Genomic DNA, 17,207 nt, shown 5'->3' with positions numbered 1-17,207 from the left:
GAGAAGAGGATGCACGGTTGCGTGGAATATTTACCACCACTTTTAAACTCTTAAGTTTAAAACCAGCTTTTTAAGAGTTGGCTCCAGTTCCACGACAATTTATCCTCTTGTATGTTGTGAGCTATGATTTTTTTTTTCCAGTAAAGAGGTAGTTAAGTAGAGATTGTTCCTTACTCTCCCAGTGAAGGAGAGCCCAGCCTTGCCACTCACAGAGATCTGGCTACGAATGTAAGAATTTCATCTTCACTCTGGTCACTGCCTTTAAAAACTCCTTCATGATAATATGGTTTGCAAAACCCACAGAATCACAGGATGTTAATCCAATCTTCTGTCTTAATTTCAGCAGAAACCAGAGTGCACATTCACTCCTCTCACCCTCCTCATTCATTCCAGAAACGATACAGCCCTTTTGCCTGCTGTCTACATAAAACAAAAACAAACCAACCAAAAAAGAAAACCAAACAAACCATCACAAAACCACACCATCACCACTACAAAAAAAAACCAAACAAACCAAACCAAAAAAACCCACCATACATTCAAGAGAAAGGGGTGCGCTTTTGCTTTTAAAAAGGAAAACTTCTATGGTATAAATTGCTTGATCCAACCTGTTAGAGGGATGTTAATACTAAACTCTGATTAAGACTTAGGATTTTATTGCTACCCTTAGTTAGCGTGTACTTTGTTTTACCAACACAAAAGAGCTGGCAAAACACCTAACAATTTCATTTAAGAAGACAGGAAGATGACAGGAATAATACACCTATTTAAAAAACAACAACAACTTGTACTAGTCTACAGCAATTTTATATCTAACTTTGCCTTCAATAGGAGAGAGAAGGACTTCTTATTTCTGCTTACAGCAGACACTAAGCTTCTGTGAATAGTGTTATTTGCTGACAATCAGTGGCTTTGTGTGCATATTTTCATTCTTATATATGTGTATGTATATTTATGCACACACACACACACAGAGAGCCTATGAATATATTATGTTTTCTTCCCTTCCCCTCAGAAAAGCCAAGACAAAGCAGATTCTAGCCTGGCCTTTCAACAGCTGCCTCACCAAGAGTCGCAGTGAACTGTATCCTTCACCCTCTGCCTTTCTTCATGCACGTTTAAACAGAAACACAAAGCATGAACTCCAACATCAGAACATCCTGCTTGCGTCACCGATCGCTCTGCATTCATTTTGCAGAGATTCAAAAACCTTTATAAAGAATGTTTTCTAAAGACCTAGAAAAAATTGTTCCAAGTTTCCTGAGCTTCCACTGTCTTGAAACCCTTTGGATTTTCAGTCTTCCAGTAGATTTGGTTTTAATATTAGCTCCGTCAAAGTAAGGTGCTCTTGTCCTTCAGCACTAAGGATGAGCCAGTCTTCCCATAACATTCCCATAGATGAGTTCCATCTCTCAGAGAATATGGCAATGTGTTTTAGAAGCCCAGCACAGAAGCTATGTGAGACCCAACCTAGTAGCTATTAAAGTCACTGGAAAGGCCACTGACTTCTCTGTGGCCTCACTCAGGTGTTCATTTCCCATGCCCCTGCTGCACCACGCTTCTTTGTTTTCACGTCTGGCCAAATGTGCATGTTCTTAGATCTGAAAGTATTTCTGTCATGCAAATTTACAGCGCTTAAAACAACGGGGCCCTGGTGCCTTGTTAGAGATCAACTACCTCAATATAAAGGTTAATTTCTATTACTTTATTAATACTCATTGACACAGTTACCAAGTGTTGTTAGATACCGTAGAGCACAGTGCTCTACAGACTTACATAGCAAAACCAGTTCTGTCCCACTATGAACTCGCCTAAATTTAAAGTAACTGAGCTTAAAAATGGTGCTTGACTGACCTCAGTTAGTAAAGCTCATAGGCACTTCCCTGTGCACTATACACCAGGACATCCTGCTAATGATGGATGAGCTTTCCAAGTGCTCAGCTGAGGAGCGAGGCGCAGGTTTTTGCTGCACAGCCAGCACGCTCCTATCCCAACACAGGAATTATGCATGCCGTGGCCAATAGCTGTCACCAAGCAGGGATACGTACGGAGTGCAAAGAGCAATTTCATGTTTAAGAGGAAATACTTGTCTTTAAATATGCAGCTGCCATTTGTCTTCTTCATATTGTTGTCCCAGAGTCCCAGCCAGAGGGAAGGCAGCTCACGGGCTCTGATGCCATATTGCCGGGACGGCTACTTGTCAGCAGTTGTAGTGTGAGCGACAGCAGGAGGCTCAGAACGAGCATGTGAAATAAAACGCTTATTCAAGAGGCAGCACAATGGCTGGTTTTCTGAGCAGTGCGGAGCACTTCGCCCTGCAGGAGCCCTCCGAGCTCAGCACCAAGCAGCTGGGTTGCACTTCTGTCAATAACAGTGATAAATAATAATCATGATAGCAAGTAAAAGGAAACCCTGAGCTTACCAGCTGCATCAGGTGGGTTTACTGCCCCTGCCTTCAGGTGTACGGGGCTTAATGACCCCCTCTCCCTGTGCAGCCTCCCACTTCTGTCCAGGACCCAGGCAATGGGCAGCACTGAGGCTCTGCAAGCCCCGGCTGTGCACAGGAGCACTGGTAGGGCAGGCCCTGCTTTCTTCCCCTGAACAGCTGACATTGGCAGAGTCTGAACTGGTCTTACTTTGGCAGAGGTACAGTATTTGAGGAAAGACCAAAGAACACCATGAAGTAAGAAAGTAACAGATGAGCTAAAAGCCACACAAGCCTGCTCCCTGAGCATCTTCGATTCACAGATGATCTACAGGCCACTGGCAATCAAAAACAAATTGCAGAGGATGGAGTTGTTTGCAAGAGAAATGAAAGTGTATTCATGTAGCTTTTGCAGTATTCAGCTGCCTCCCAAACAATTGCTGGAGCTGCCACATGGACATTATATCATTGTAAACAAACATGGAAAAATGACCGGGAACAGAACAAAGAAATCTATGACAAATTGCAGCACCGAGATGCTCTGATTCAAACCAGACTGAACTCAAAGAAACCCTGTGTCGAGTAGGATAAAAGTAGTCACAGCAGCCCGTTCCCACCTTATTCTACTCGCTGCTGTCTGTATTTGAGGATCTGAGCTATAAGCATCGTTCATGACACAACACTGCACAGCAAACATAACTCAGTCCGACCTTCCTAGCTGTCCCCGTACTGATCTGCAGTTCAGTTGGGATTTTGCTTTCATTCACTCTGACCAGAAATGTTAAACAAACACTACGTAGGAGCCCGTGAAATGCTAAAATCAGCAGCACTCTTTGGAGCCTGGGAATTCTCATGGCTCTTGTGCTGAGCTTAGTTCCCTGCCTGTGCCCTCCCTCCTCTCTTAACAATTCTTGCAGCCTCCCCGGCTTGTCAAATAGCTTCTTTGCCTTTTGGTAGCGACAGCTGTTATTGTAAGAGACAGCACAGTATAGAGTTACTCATTAAGGGAGGTGAAGAACTACCTCCCTGGAATATAGCGTTACCTCCTGTTGAACTCTGGGGAAAAATAAGTACAATCCTTCCTTGCTCCTTTGTGAGCATCAGAATGGACTGGCCAAAGTGCACGTTATACCGGTGTCCCTGAGATGATTAATTCATAGCACACAGCCCCAGTACTGCTGTGAAGTGCAGCTCTAGTGCCAGGAGGCCAGATCCTTTGCAGTACACGGTGTGTCCTGCCCATTCGAGCCCACCAGTTTTACAACAGTCTGCTGACAGAAGCATGAGGCTCTGCCTGGGGATCAGGTGCTTCTGCCATTTTATCCCAGTTTAGCCACTGATTCACTCGGAGCAAAGGCAAAGTTCTCTTGATCTTTTACACCAAAGCAGCTATCCCACTAAATCTTCTCCGTTCCTATACATGCAAAAACTGTCATGCATCACAGAAATTTTCTTTACAGCCTTTTCCTTTACAAGTCTTTCTTTTTTTTTTTTTCCTGCAAAAAAAGCTCTTTGCCATTACCTCAGCAAAGCAAAACAACAAGCAGTCACTTGCAGCAGAGCTCAGTTGCATCAAAGAATGTGGAGGCAGAGGGAAGAGGAAAGACAGAAGGAAGGTGTGATAAGTGGCAGGTCTGTGATCTAACACCCTGCAGAACTGAGAGAAGGAATGCTCCGAAGGAGAGCTCACAGCATCCAGGAGCACAACTTCATCCTGACCTAGGAAACCACTGAGATGCTCAGAGCACACTTCAGAAAAACCCAAGCACCACCAGCTTCTTCAGGACCCATGACTCCAAACAACTGTTTTAGTGCTGTAGAGACACGGGGCAAGGTGGCTTAGCCCATCGCACCACCAAACTCTTCTGCCTGGTGCTGGTCTGTGCAGATCGATCCCTCGTTCAGAAATTAAAACCAAAATGAGCAGCACTGAAACAAGACAGAACAGCGCCAACAGAGAAGAAATGCAGAACGACACTGATTGATTATTTCCAAAATGCCTTCCCCAGCAGCATTAATGAAGTACGTGCCTGGGACAACAGCCTCGAGCGGCGCATGGAAACATTTGCAAAGCTCGCCGAGCCCTCCCCTGCTCTCACAGACCTCCCTGCCTGAGGAGTGTGTTTAAAACAGTTCTGCAAAGCGCTAAGGCCTGGGTCCCCACTAAAAACAACATTTCCTTCCTGCATCTCCTCCCTTTGAAATCAAGCTCAAACCCCAAATCCAGCAGCACCTCCAGTATGTGTATAATGGTCTCCGTCCAACATTCCTCAGCAATAGCATCACTTGGGATGGGGAGGAGAGAGCTGCTCACCGAGCAAGGTATCATGCGAGGGATGCAGGCAAGAGAGGGAAAATATAAACACTGTCGCTGGAGGTCTCAAACACAGCTTACTGACGGTGCTGAAGGCACTACTCTTAATCCTCAACTGCAGTCACCGGGACACAGTCAAAGAGACTTAGGAAATAAAATGTTTAACGATAACCGTGAGCACTCATGTTTAATTCCTTAACTTGCAGCTGAGAGTGTTCAGAAACTACGGAGCCAAATGGGGAAACAGCAACAAGAGGCTTACCTGCACCTGCAGGTGACAAAAGCAGCTCAGCAGCAGTAGTGGTAGTGAAGCCCTAATGGTCATTCTCCTGCGAGACAAACCCCAAACTCCTCCAGTGAGGAATCACACACATGACGCTAGCATACACCAGGAAGAGTGACTGTGTCAGTATCATCTGAAAGAACACACCAAGATGACCAGCAGATTTTGCAGTTTTGGTGACAAATCAAAAACAAAACAACTGTGATTAAGAAGAAAACCAAAAAGCAGAAGGGAAAAATTGCCTCATGTTGAACTGGAAGATTTCTTTTTCATGAAACAAAACAATGCAAATATGTTTCTTCAGATCAATGCCCCAAAGTTATCTTCAACCTGAAACTTTTTATTTATTTATTTATTTATTACATTTCCTAACTTTTCAAAAGAAAACCCAACAAACCCAACTCTTTTTATAAAATGTTTGGATCTAATTTTAACAGAACAATGTGGTTTTAGTTTTTAAATGCTGAAAGGAGTGGCTTTGGCATTTCTAAAACAAAATCACGTTCCATGAAGAAATTCTGGAATCAAATATCTTGATGTTTACAAACTTGCATATAACCCTTTCACAGACTGAAAGTATTTGCTTAATTTCAACTTGATTTTATGAAGATCTATGGTCTCTAGGAAGACTTTGGAAAAAAAGGTTGTGTAATTTATTCTCCCCTTTCTAAAAACGATCTAGTTCAGAGGTGTGATTCACAGATTTGATACACACAGCTGGTTTTCTATTCACAGGAGAAGAAACAACAGACTGGCACACTTAATCAATTGCCATTATTCTTGATCAATAAAAAATGCGCACAGTAAAAGACCGAGATCTCAAGCAGAGGACTAACTAAGGCAGCTCTTTCAGTATTGTACACCTAATACTCAGGACTATTGAATACCCCTAGGCATTTATACTGTTAGTCCTAAACATCTGAATTCTGGTTTACATGTATCTGGTTAGTTTGAAGTTTTCCAAATGAGTCATTTCCAACCACATCTTAAAAGGAAAAAAAAAAAAAAAAAGGCATTTAATTACTCATTTCTAAAAGCCACCATCACTTATCCCCTTCCTGGGATGGAGGCTTGTTGAATGTACGGAATATTATCCACAGTGTGGTCACACCGTGACACTAGGAGAATCAGAGCTTTGATGTACTCATCTTCAGGTGCTTTAAATGACTGTAAACTGTATTCGTGTACATAGTAAAAAATGTATATTCTTTCTTTTGCCTACTGGCTTTTGGCAGAAGGAGACAGAGGAGCAGAATGCCAACTCCTGGTTCTAATCAGTTCAGTAAGAGTTTGGCCTTCAGTGCAGCTACCAGATAACTTACAAAATTGGGACATGGAAAGGGAAATGGAACAGCAAAGGCAGTTCTGGCAAGTGATTACACTTTCCAGTAACATAATCCATATTCTAAAGCCAACTCCACTAACAAGCCAATAACTTGTGATAAACTTACAGCTCCGTTCTGAAAGCTGAACATTTAAGCATGGGAAAGAAAGGACAAACTGATTCCTTGTCTTCTTATTGACTGAATGCTTGGGAGAGAAATAGCTTTAAACTGAGAATATTATTTTTAGCTCCTCTGAAATGTTCTCTTCGATGTACTTTGCAGCCACAAAGGTTATAAATGGTACAGGTCAGTTTGAGGAGTCAGTAATAAATCCTGCAATACATGCCATCTGTATAGCACCGTGTCCACCTGTATCTCCCTAGCATCTGCAGGGGTTACCTGGACAGGCAGCAGGATTGCCCAAACCCCTGCTGCAGAACATGAGAAAACGAGTGGGGTCAGACAGCCATAAACTGTAACATCCTGTCATCGACAATTGCCAGGGAAAGGTGCCAGAAACAGTTCAAGATGGCAATTACAGAACAGCCAGTTCCCAGGAGAAGCTTCCTCCTACCCTCCTGTGCTCAGGGGCTGCTTCATGCCATACAGCATGAAAGGACCGGGTCCGCTACAGCTCTTATATACTTTGACATTTCCATCTGAAAATTAGCACCTACCGAGTGTTGGAGGATGTGAAAATAAACCTTCCACACACGATCAAAAAAGGAAGTTCATGTTGCTTAAACATACTGCTTTGGAATGTATTTATTTTTGAATGTGCTACTGGGGGAGTTGGGTCTCCGCATACGAGTGCCACGCACTGCTTCTTCAGAAAAGAAACAGCTGCAGACAGGTCTCTGTTCAGCTCAAGACCTCCTTATGCTGGGCACTGAAGCTAAAATAGAGGCAAAGCACTGCCATTGCATCATTCCATGTTATCCAGGCACAAAATGCCTGCACGTCGTATCTGCCTTACCACTCCTGCCACGTGCTACCCAGGCGAACCATCCAAACATCCAGCACAAGCACATCCACGACCATTCAGTTCCTCATTTCTAATCTGCCAGTTCTGTCAGCAAGTGTAACATCTGCCAAGGATGCAGCTCACACCCATTACAAGCGAGGTGGGGAACGTGTCATTTTACAAAGCCAAAGCAAGCATTGGATTAGCAGTAGCTTTACTATGCACGAGTCTGGCCAGTGGCTCACCTACACTTAGGTTCCTCCTGCCAGAGAGGTCTCAAGGTTTTGCCCTAGACACAGCAGTGCAAGCAAGAAACCTCACCTTTAAAACAACTCAGGGCATTCAACAGCAATAACTTTTTCACATTCTGAAAGTTTAAAAATTATCTGTTTTGCAATTTATGCAAGATGTACAGTCATTTTTAATGGGCAGTTTTTATGTGAGAAGAGAGAATCTCTGGATCACCTTGTTTTCTTTTTTCCTGCCCTTCCCCATTCCCATTTTGTCACAGAAAGGACAAGCAACATGATAAAAAGAAAAAAAAGAAAAAAAAGCACCAGAAGTAAAACTTGTTAATCTTTAGGTTTCTCTGAAAATGAATGCAAAGTTTCACAATGCCAGTTTCTGCACAAAATGAAATACTTTAATCGCTATTTTCTATAACAGATAACTTCGCAGCTCTCTTACTATCCTTATACGGATGGGAGAGGAAAGCAGACAGGAACCAAGCTACTTCTCCCTGTCAGAAAGAGAGGAGCAGAGCTAGGAAATGCATGCAAAACTCCCCAAACCCACTTCACCTCTTATAGGCTAATACTGTCTTCGTTACTGATTTTAATAGTTATCACTTCTCATGATCCCAGCTCTTATTCATAAGCTGAATAAAAAAAGCTGCAAATACACGCACATACATCCCTCTCATGCATCTGCTGCCTGAGAAATCTCTACAGAGAATAATTCCAACAGCTCTTAACCAAAGCCTCAGTCAATATTGTTCAAAATTCACAAATCAAACGCAAATGTACTTCTGGAGGTCTCAGAATAACAGAGGCAAAGCCCTTCTTGCTGTTCTGAGCGACGCCGTCTCAGACTTTCCACCCAGGATTCAGCACAGTGATGAAAGACAGCTTTGGGTCCCTGCCCTGGCACATCGGGGAAACCTCATTTTCCCTTGACAAAGCACTTTACCCATGATATAGTCAGAAAAAAGAAAAAAAAAAAAAAAAAAGGAAAAAAGCTTTACATTACCGCTATAGCATTAGAACTAAGTGATGGTAACTGATAGGGGTACATTTCTAGTTGCAATTTGTTCCCTCTTTCTTCATCATCACTTGGAGGCCACATAAGCCCCCAGCTCAGGAGGACGGGCACAGCCACATGCCATACACACCACAGTTAGCACCAGAAGCCTGGCAATCCCTCTCAGAAGTTAAATCCCCCTCTGGCAGACTGACCTGTGGTGACTGAAGCCACCTGAGCCCTCTGGCCGCGCGTGTCACCTCCAGACACGTAAGGGAGAGAAGAAACAAACACACTTCGCCTCTTCAGCAGCCACCCACGGCCTGATGAATTAGCTTACAGCACCTGCAACAGTGGTGTGGCTTAGGGCAGGCAGCAGGGATAAATTAAGAGCTTAAAGCTGCTGCCACTCCAGCCCAGCTCTTGAGCTGGGCCAGCTGCTGCTGGCCACTGTGGGGGTAACGTGCTCTGCCCTCTGGGTCTGACTCTTGCCCTTTGCACTTGCCCATCACCTATAAATGTACGTACAACAGATGTACTGTCTGTGGCTGAAGCAGTTAGCACACGGGTATAAATGTCAGCAAACTGGAACCAAACCATGAGGCCGGGGAGCTTGCAGAGACCTTGAGACAACAGCTGTCGGGCGAGGAGCCTCCTGGTTTTCTGTACGGCGTCTACTTGAGCGGACAATGACAACCGTGTAAGTGTCAAAAATCATTAGCTGCTTCACTGGTAATCTGAGAACTGAGCACGCCGTTCACTGAGAGCAATATCTCATTTTGATACCTCAGTGGGCAGCGTTTGGGAGCCACCAAATTAAGGGAAGATTATCTGGGAGACTAATTTTGCAAAGACATGTGAGCAAACAATTCAACTGGCAGGATGAAGAGAAATGATAGAAAATCAGAACTTCCCAAATATGACATATGCTTTCTTTGGTCATTACAGCTCCATTTTCTAGGCTTTTATAAAAAACAATGAATCTTTAAAAAAGTCCTTATGCCATTTTTGCAAAATTGCAGTTTCTTTAAAAGTTGTCCAACTGCTCAACATTTTAAAAGAACGAGTTGGTTTCCAATGCATACACAGTCCTTGGTGATATCAAACAATTAATTTTCTGAAAAAGAGAAAGCGTTAATAGAAAGTATTTTTTTCTACTGCTGTGAACACACTTCAGCATAACACAGATTGAGAATCATGACACGACTGTGGTAAATGAGCCCCCAGATTTGCTGCTGCTGCTCCTAAGAGGGAGTGTTCTTTTTGTTTGCTTGTTGTTTTTTTTTTTCTTTTATTTTCTTATTTTTTTTTTTAATTTTATTTTCTAGGAAGTCTGTTACATTACTGGTTGCTGAACAGATTTTTGTAGGGAGAATCAACAGATTCCTTCTAGGAGAAACAGCAGATTTTTATAGGGCATCACAGGGAGCCAGAAGTGCTGGCAACCACAGGGAGCAGCTCTAAAGACTGTATCCCAATTACTGATAGGAGAGGATACAAGAAGATGAGTCGCCAGCTCCTATGTGCACGCACAAAGCCACACTCCTCTCCAGGAGCTGGCTCTGTTCCTAGCTCCTGGAGCTGTGCTTTTCCCACTCTAGACCCTGCTTCTGCTTTCTGGAGTCATGGGATTCACGCTCACATTGCTCCAGCTGTTCCTTTGTGCAAGCCCCTTACTAGATTTGCTTGGAGTTGAGCCTTATTTCCACGATGTGCATAGTTTCTGTTCATTAACAAATGACTGCTGCACCAGGAAACAAAACCCATGTCCTCATCTAACACAGTGCAGTCAGGGTTAGCTCATAAACCATGTTTTCATGCAACAGGGAGGAACGGAAGCCCCAGATCAGTGGTCCCGTTTTTGTCCCAAATCACAAAATTCTGGTGGGAAGACATTTTCACCTTTCAAAACTTCAAGCATTGAAATTCTCCAGGGAAGACCATGGGAGCAAAAGGTAGGGTCAACTTGTAAGGTCTGTGTGTTTGCATCAGGACTGGAAGCATACACTCAATAAAAAGTAGGTTGTGGTTGAAGAAGGATGCAGAGGAGACACTGGAAGACTCCGTCCCACTGCCTGAGCATCCTCTTAAGCAAGAAAAATCAAAAAACTACTGGGGAATATTACTGCATTCAAGATGCAAGAAAATACACCCTAGCATCCTCTGCTCTCATAGTAGCTGAACCTCATTTGCTGTTGCTGCTTTGCCTAATCACCTAAGCTGTGACAAAAGCCAAAGCAAAATCTTTTGCACAGTCTGAGACTGTATACACGTGTTCTGGAGCCTACTGCTGTCCTTTTGCCCAGATCTTCCACAAAAGCAGAAACACTTTCAGCAAGGGAAAAAAAAAGGCAACTGTAAAAAATCAATTTTTAGAAAGAATGTAGCATGATGCTATTCTCCTTATTCGGCAACTGGTATCCCATGCGGAGTCTCACACAATAGCCAGTCTGGCAGGGGGTAGAGTAAGAAGACAACTTGGGGGGAAAAATTATATATATATATATTCCCTGCTGGCCCTCACCCTCCATTTCCTCTTGGATTTCTTTGTGACTGCACTGAAAGGGGTCAATAGCTCCCAGCTTGAGAAATGCAGCTTTTGAAAGGACTATCACCAGCATCTGCATTTAAAGCATGCCTTTTACTTCACAGCCCCCCAGCTAACACAGAGCTTTTAAAAAGCAAGCAGCAAGATAAACTTTCAAGGGAAAGAAAAAGGGAAGAGTGGAGGAGAAATGGTACCTTTTTGCCTTGGGTTTACTGACACTTTCACTGGAATAAAGCTTGCCTGGCAAAGCAGGGACAGGGAGCATAAGCTGCAGATGATCTAATGTGCTATGGATCATTACACCTTGCTTCAGTCACCACCTCCCCATCCTTGAAGTATGCTACAAAACCACATGAAGCAGCCAAGCGCCAAGCTGGAAAAGAATTTCAACTGATTAAAAACAATGGGCAAATTAGCACTGGACTCACTGAACACATCAAAGCTTTGCGACTTGATCTTCAGTGTTTAAGAAATTCTGATCTGACAAACACAGGCGACCTAGTCAAATTTTAATAGGCTTAACTAACTTATCTTGATGATGAAACGCCGGTCCAGTGACTATGCTTATATTTAAGCTTTCTATTTGAGGAATAGTCCAGAAAAGCTACGGCACATTAAAATCAGGGATTTATGGGCAGGGAGGAGGAACGGGATTGTAAATGTCTCCCTCAGTACCCTGGAGCAGCCCATGTGGAATGCTGGCATGTAAGCATTTTTTTCACAACCCCTGGCCTTGCTTCACATTGCAGTCTGGGTCAAACATCCACCAGCAATTACACTGTAGCAACTTACACTATTACTATGTGTGTTTTAATTTGCTTTTGGGGTGGATGAATCCAAGCGTCCACCCAAACAGTTTGTACAGGTCAGCTGGTGCCATGGCCTCTATGTGTAAACAGGTCCAAATCCCATCCATGTGCTTTGGAAAATAAATGACAGCTCTTGCTACTAGAACTTTTCCAAATTTAAGGAGAAAAATAGGTGAATTGCTACAGACAGAAGCTCAACTTTGTGGTGAGCAGAGACATAGACTAAATAAGAGAAGCTACAATATTCCAGCTCCAATTTATTTGACATTGTATTCAGCTAGTCATTCAACCAGAGCCTCTCAGTAAATGTCAGCAGAAGCCCGCAATGTTTATCTAAGGAAGTCCTGAAATTCACAGCTGTAAAGGTGTAGTGGTGCCTCCAGCAGCACGGTACACAGCAAAAAGCTATTTCACATAGATCCTACCAGCTAGTCCATGAGAGAAATCAAGAGTGAGGCCAGCAAATGCTCCAGAAATAGACACCTAAATTGCCTCAGAGAGTCTCTAGCACAAGCAGCGTATGACTGCATTTCACTTCAGTTTCCAATCACACAGTCTTTCTCACAGGCATTCAAATACATTAGTCTGTGCCTTATCAGATCCTGAATTATGACTGTAGAAAAGCTCCTGTGAGTCTGAGAACTCTGTAGTTCAGAGACGTTTATGGGGTTGTAATGAGTACTGACAGATAAGCCACACTCTTGCATACATGCTTGCTACTGATGTCTGGTTTAACACAATACAGCCCTAAGCCTTCGTAATACAGCATAGGAAACAGAATCCTCCCATCGCCTACTACTAATTGCATCTGCAGTGGTCAGGGGTTGAAAGACAAGTAAGCAGATTAATTCTATTAGACTGTGGAATAGTATCCCAAGGGGACAAGGGAAAAATCCCATCATTTAAAACAGGACTGGTAGGCACTGCTGGGAACAATGTTTCATACTAGTAGGGGATTAAGGGTTTGGACTAAAGGGCCTCTGCTTTTCTAGATCTGGTTGCCATGAGTCATTGCAATCAGAACTAGAGGGGCAATCTGTTTGGTTTTTTTTTCTTTTCACTTTTGATCTGAGACATCTTGCCCAGTCAAAAACTTAACAATTTAATTAATTTCTTACTTAAACCCTCTCCCCCATACGTGCTTCTTTTCTTCCTTTTCTCAAAAAGTTTAACTCAACTGTATGAGCAGTCTTGATCCGCTGAAAGTACATTTTTGATGAAAAACATTCCCTCTGCTGTTTCACCCTGACATATCTGTCAGGCAGAGGTGACAAAACCTCTCTTGAGCCAACTGAAAGGAACAAGTCCTTTGCCTACTCCACTGCAGCAAGCCCCAGCATGGCCAGAGCCCAGCAGCAGCAGTCTGAGCATCATCAGCACCGCCTGTCTTACCTGTGTGCTGCTTTGAGGGGACAGGCCTTCAGAGCACTGCTTGTTTGCCTCAAAAAGTCGGGTCGTATGAAACACGCATCAGTCAGGATCCTTGCTTGAAGTCCCTAGAGCAGGGATCCAGGATGGTCAACCTGTCAGAAACAGCAATGACACACATAAGACACATACCTCAGTACCGGGTTCAAGGAGGTGATTGTGACCTTGCCTTAATCGCTTCTTCCTACCCTGTTAAAGATTATCTCTTCCCTGCACACCTGAATGTGGTGAGGGGAACCAAGACAGCAACAGAGCCAGGAGGAGGAGGGTCCAGGGGGAGATGCTCAGGTGGTAAAAGCAGTAAGCAAGAGAAGGCAAATCGGAGCCTGGAGAAAGGCAGGGAAGGCCAGCGGGAAGGGAGGATGGCTCGTGCCAGATCTTGTCAGTTTTCCCCTTGCCAAAGTCAGCCAGACGTGGGGCAGAGAGGTGGAGCCAGCGCTTAACAGAGCAATCTCTCCCTAAGTGCTTCTCTCCAGAGAACAGCACCGAGTCTGGATCTCGTTCTCCCTGACAGCTCCAATTCAGATACGAAGCTGGCGCCACGCAAATCCATTTCATAGCACCACCTCTCCTCTCCTCCCCAGTCTACCTCGCGTCTTTGCTCCCTTTTGAAAATGAAGCCCTTTGCCATGTCCAGCCCCTCCGACATCCCAAAGCCCATGGCAGCTGTGTGCATGCACACCTGGAGCATCAGCTGCTCCACCAGAGTTTAACAGCAGCTGCAGGGGGAGATGAAAAGCTGGGGGACGAGGTCCTGTCAGCAAGTCCATCCAGCAGTCCCATGAGACGCTGAGACAGGCCGCAGCCAGACACCTCGAGGTGCCATTTGCTGTAGTGCTGTCTGGAGAAGACATCCACATTGAGCTGAGCTAGCATTTTTGGGCTATCCCGCAGATTACAATGCCACTAACAAGGTGGCTGGGAAGTGCTAATGTCACACCAGAGCACATGGCAGGAAACACCTGTTGTGCACGCGGGTATCAGCCCTCTGCTGCAGGGCTCTGTTGCACGTCCCCAGAAAAGGCAGAGGGCTCAGCGGGACGCAGGAGTGCTGCAGCATGCTGTGTCCAGCCCAAGAGCTACAGCCGAGGGCAGTCTGCACCCTGAGAATTCATTTCATGTGCCAGAAGAGCAGTGTGGTCTGCTGAGCTGAGCATGGGCCCACCCAACAGGTACCCGCGCAGATGTTCTCCTTGCCCACATCCCAGAGGACTCCCATGTTTTCACCTGAGGTTCATCCTTCTGTTAATGTTCTTTTTTTACAGGCCTCCCCCCTGCTCTGCACAGCGCAGCATTTCAAATACACACATACAGACCACATTCTGGCTTCTTAAAAGGGGGCGGGCAAGTACTTCACAGGTGCAAGCGCTTGCATGTAGAAAAATGCATACGTCCATATTTCGGCACAGGACAAAGTGTCTGCTGCCTAACAGAAACCTTCCCACTGAACTCGGTCCTAGTCCTTTCAGACATTATTGGACAGTAACTCCCAGCTTGTGGGGACAGGCAGAAAAAGAAGATTCATTTATTTGTTTTTGTACAGTGTTCTGAAACCGCGAGATGGAAAGTGTCACAGGCAGGTGCACAAGCTAGTAAGAGTCATCAAAAATGTGATTCAAAGGCAATTTTTGTGCCAATTTTCCCTTTCTATTATGGAAGAACAGTGTTTTCCTTGTACGCAAAAAACATTCATTCCCTATTACTATTCCAGCTGACGTACCGCTGTGAGCAGCAGCAGAGAGCTCTAATACATTTAGGGTCGCCAATATTGCATTTTGTCTTGTGTGCATACATGCTCAGATGAGAGATTTCAATCATCCCTATTCAAGGAGCAGTAAGAAAAAGAAGATATCATAGGTCACCTAAATCCTCGTCTCCAGAGGAGGATCATGCCTCTCCCCTCCCCCGGCTTTGTTTCTATCTAATCCAATTCGGAGCATCTCAGGCAGCGGGAATATTTCCCATTCTCTCAGCAGACCCCAGAAAATCCTGACAAAGCTGTCTTCAAGACTTGGTGCCTGCATAAGCAGTCTGATTTTTTTTTTCTTTTTTAATTAGCATGATTCCCTTGCATCTGACTACAGCAAAAGCAACAGCATGTGTGAGAAATGGGGAGGGACAATAAAAACCAGGGACCTTCTCTGAGGTTGGTGCAGAGGGACAGAGATAGATTATGGGTCATCTAGGCTCAATGCATTTTTAATATGAAAGCAAAAACAGAAGCCTCACGTGAAATTTCTCCTGATCATCTGCCCTGGTCTTCCAATCTCCCTTGTCACTGCTGGCTATCGGAGGCAGGACCCTGGATCATGCAGGATCTGACCCAGCCTAGCAGCTCCTGGGTGTCCCTTCCGAAAAACTGCATTAAGACACAGCCCAGGGGCTTTGGACTCTGCGCGTCCCGAGTCTGGTTTGATTTAAGGAGTACAACAGACTCTGCTGGAATGAAGTTTTGGGTTGTTTTGTTTTGTTTTTTTTTTTTTTTTCCAATCCAACCCTGATCACAGCCTTTTCCCCAATTCAGTGTTTGTTCACTTTGGGGCCCTAGAGGTGGTATGTTTTGCAAATGACTTTTTTTTTTCCATCCCCATATACTTGTATAATCATATGTATCCTTGCAGAAAGCTACTTAATCGAGCATAAGGAACAAGGGTTTGCACTATTTACTTATGCAGAGATGGGAGGCACCCAGAAGTGTTCACATTTAACATTTTATAAATCACAAGTAACACCAAAACAGATGTAAAACAAGCCAATTCCTCATTATATTTTACACTTACCACAACACAAATCTCTGTGCATTAAAAACAACTGAAAGGGAGCTGCGGAGTTGGCATTAACTTGACAGATGCAGAGATGAGCAGCACCAGAAAGGAATATCTCAGCCTGAAACAGTGCATGTTAAAAAGGCATCTGCTTATTGTTTGATATGTACATTTATTTACACAGACAGCTTGCTGACATGCTGAAAGGTTGGGGAGGGTGGTGTGGGCTGGCACTTTTAACTCTCAGCGGGCATTCGGCGTGCAGTTTGTCACCCTTGGGTCACATCACAAGCTTCCATTTTATTACTGAGAGGTGGAAAAAGGGGGGAGCCGGGAAGGGCAGCAGGGTCCCCGCTGCTGCATGGAGGTGGCTGCCCTGCTGCATCCCGCCCTTGGCACATGAGGCAAAGCTTCCCAGCTCAGCCTTGCAGAGGCACGCTGCCCCTGGGGCTCATACACAAGTTTCTGGGGCCTCCGTGCCTTTGATATAGACATGAGAAGAGTCCCTCAAAAGCAAGTCGAGCACAGCTTCTTGTGCATTTAAAAAAAAAAAAAAAAATCTTCTTTAACAAGAAAGAAAATTAATTAAGTGGGTAAAATCCCACAGGTTGGAACAGCAGCTGAAGAATTATCTTTCTATCAGGTTGGTAATGAGGGCTAAAAAACCTCACACAGACATTAACAGCTTTATATGGGCTCATTGGCATTCCAGATCAGATGCAAGGCTTGGCATTCCCAGAGCAGCAGATGCAGCTCCAGTTGCAGCCCAGACCACAGCTCGCCCTGCCGAACAGTATCAACACGATGCTGGAAATGAAAAGTACCTACCTCCCTAGCAAAGTAACTTTTTCCCACAGAAATTACACCCAGGGAGACTGGGGATCATGACGTCCAAAGCCCCGGGTTGAGCTGAAACCCTTCTGAAACCTGCGTTAAGGGTGGGTGGTATTTATTCAGTGAGCTGGGGGGAGTGTGAACAGCCATGGAGCCCACAGAGCCTCACACCAAGCTGCTAACAGCTGCACTGCAGAAATGCATTAATTATTTCCCCTGGCTACTAAGGTAAAGGAGTTCCTTTTTTTTTTTTTAAAAAAAAAAAAAAAAAAA

At 44.4% G+C, this 17,207-nt stretch overlaps 1 protein-coding gene across 12 annotated transcripts in view; it reads right to left on the bottom strand.

The window, feature by feature from the left end:
* Positions 1-17,207, bottom strand: part of TSPAN18 (tetraspanin 18) — a 118,652-nt gene that overhangs the window by 39,218 nt on the left and 62,227 nt on the right. For 9 of the 12 annotated variants that reach the window (XM_072039055.1, XM_027459237.3, XM_072039058.1 and 6 more), the window contains one exon: positions 13,300-13,430. The gene's annotated coding sequence lies outside the window, so the exon portion shown is untranslated. Of the gene's footprint in view, positions 1-5,001; positions 5,156-8,765; positions 8,790-11,292; positions 11,472-13,299; positions 13,431-17,207 lie in introns of those variants that run through there. The other 3 variants (XM_038179415.2, XM_027459241.3, XM_038179416.2) reach the window with 3 other exon arrangements.

This window comes from Anas platyrhynchos, chromosome 5 (genome assembly GCF_047663525.1).
Source record: "Anas platyrhynchos isolate ZD024472 breed Pekin duck chromosome 5, IASCAAS_PekinDuck_T2T, whole genome shotgun sequence".
In the NCBI taxonomy this organism is placed as follows: Eukaryota; Metazoa; Chordata; class Aves; order Anseriformes; family Anatidae; genus Anas; species Anas platyrhynchos.
Note: the sequence above shows the minus strand (reverse complement) of the source record. Positions and strands in the feature narration are given on the sequence as shown.